This window comes from Egretta garzetta, unplaced genomic scaffold, assembly GCF_000687185.1.
Source record: "Egretta garzetta isolate BGI_Z169 unplaced genomic scaffold, ASM68718v1 scaffold215, whole genome shotgun sequence".
Taxonomy (NCBI): domain Eukaryota; kingdom Metazoa; phylum Chordata; class Aves; order Pelecaniformes; family Ardeidae; genus Egretta; species Egretta garzetta.
The window spans coordinates 2085447-2088060 of NW_009259719.1; positions in this window are offsets into that span (position 1 = coordinate 2085447).

Genomic DNA, 2614 nt, shown 5'->3' on the forward strand with positions numbered 1-2614 from the left:
GGGAGGTTTGCTGTACGGTAGTAGAATAACCTGAATCAACAGTTGATAACTACTCAATGTTACTGAGCTGCTCCCTTTTTAGCTGAGCAGTTCTAGTCCAAAGTTGGTCACAAAATTGGCTTGGGCATCAATACAAGTTCTTGTGTTCTTCACCTCATTGTGAAAGCAGCTTCTGTTTTTAAATCAGTAAAACTGACGTTTTCATTATTCATCTGAACTTTAAGCTAGCGCTGTCAGAAAGTGCTGTGCAATGAATTTTTGCTGGAAGGACTTTTGCAGATATCGTGCATCTTGAGCCAGGCAACCCTTGAGGAGTGGCTGAGCAAACCCAGTGTCACCGTTCTGCACTAGGCTACTCCTGGCTTCTGCCTGTTGCAGTAGCATCGGAGTCCAGCGTTTCAGCACCTTAAAAAAGGAACATCAGGAGAGGCTTTGCAATGAGTCGAAAACGAGCAGTGATGTAGAAAATATGCCATGAGTGAAAAAAAGGCCGATTTAATTAAACTCTTATGGCTGGGACGATCTGGTGTAAACAGCCTGTGGCTTCTGGCTTGCAAATTAGGTGCCTTTCTCTTTACAGCTAATCTAGCATTTCTGCTTGTGGTACCAGAGTTTCTGTTACTAGGAACTTGAAATATTGAATCCAGGTAAGTGACTGTGCACTATATGAGGCAGGAGAACCTCTTCACCTAAGTACAGGTGGGCAGCCTTTCTTGGAGGGATGGCCGGCAACGGCACAAGTTACAGCACAGCAGTGCCGCATCCATCCCAGCTTGTGGCATTTGTGTGTTAAGAGAAGGAGCTCTGTTACATGTGTGATTTAGAATGAGACGCTACCGTATTGTCCTCCAAGATCAGATGGAAAGCAGTGTCTTTTGAGCTTCCAGTTTGTTTCTGACCTGTGCATTTTTTTCCTTGGAATCCTGAGGCTTGCTTTGTCATGTGAACTTAGCAGCAATGTTCAATAGAGAAGTAGTTGTTCGTTTAAAACTTCTCGGTGAGACTTGGAGAGACTGTGTCCAATTTAGGATCAATATAAAGATATTAAGAAAGCAAACCCTCTTTTGTCCTATCTGTTAGCAAGATCTCTTCTGAATCTATTGTTGATAAGCATCTCTGTGCCTTTTCAGTAAGGAGTTGTCTTCTTTTAGATGTATAGAGAATGACAGGGGCTATTGCTTCTTGAAGGAAATCCTAAGGTCATCTTGTCCCTCTCCCTACCCAAAAGAAGGATCAGCTGTTATGTGTACATTATTTTTTTCAGGTGTCCAGCTAACTTGTTTTTAGAGATTTTTGTCACTAGCTGTCACAGGACTTTACCATCATTAGGGCTGTAAACTTGGGAGGGAGAGGGAACAGGTTCTTTCTTCCCGGTATCTTTCTTGAATCTTTCGTTTTGCAGTGTAAGCCTATTTATATTTTTTTTATCCCTATCCACTGTGGTACAGAGAACAGACAATTCCTTTTCTCCTTACAGTGCTCTTTTATGTAGTTGAAGACTGATCACATCCATGCTCAATCTTCTTTCCTCTGGACTAAATGTTCTTAATCTGTACAGTCTCTCCCCTTGGGGGCTGTGTTTCCTAGGTCTGGAGTAGTTTCTGTCTTCCTGAGTTTCTCCAAATGGTCAATGTCTTTCCTTAAGTGCGTGTCTCTCAGCTAGGCAGTTCTCTAGCTATGGCCCCTGAGGTACAGACTGAATAAAGCAGGGTTTTAACTTTGAGCACATCTCAGCTGTTCTTCCTATTTATTCTTCCCCATCTGTGGGTTTTGCAGAATCAGGAGTTTATTGCCTTAAGTTTAATGTGTGAGCCCAGTGTCACGATGCCTCTCTAAAGGTCTGTTACATAGGTCTTCATTTTCCGTTCTGTACTTACACAGTTCTATGTCCCCTCTTAAATAGCTTCCTATTTTTTCCAACTGCTTCCCCAAATTGCCAGGATCACTTAAATTCCAGTCCTTTCCTCCAGCATACCCATTCCCACCTGATCTATCTAGTCATCAAGATCATTAATGAAAATACTGGATAAAATTAGCTCGAGGACAGGCCTCTGTGAACCATGCCTCATATATCCTCCCAAACAACATACCACTGACAACTGTTCTCTTAATGTTCTCCAAACAGTGTCATGCTCAGCCTTCAATGAGCTTCTCTAGGTGATTTTTCCCTCGTTGGCTTATGCGAATGTCTTGTGGAAAACTGACAAAAGTTTTTTTTCTAAATCAAGCTATCTACAGCTACATTCTAGGTGACTTTTTCAGGCCTTTTCACTCTGCTTTCATTTGGCTTCAGCTGTAAAACGGGACTTGTGTGGAGCCTGCTGTCCACAAGGCATGTCTTTGTTTCATTTTTTACTAGAATCCATTTTTCAGAGAAAAGTCAAATTTTTTTAATGTGCGAGAGGATGCTTAGGAATGTGGACTACTTTGGTGCAAAATATGCTGTAAGCAGGAGACAGGCAAGTTTTCCTTGTTCTGTAGGTGCGTTTTAATCTTGACCTGCAAGACTCAGTCTTCACAGCCTTGACTTTCTTATTAAAGTATGCTGTAGCCACAGCCCTGAATCAAAGCTGTTGTCAAACGCCCCGGTTGCAAGCATCCGAACCCAGACCAG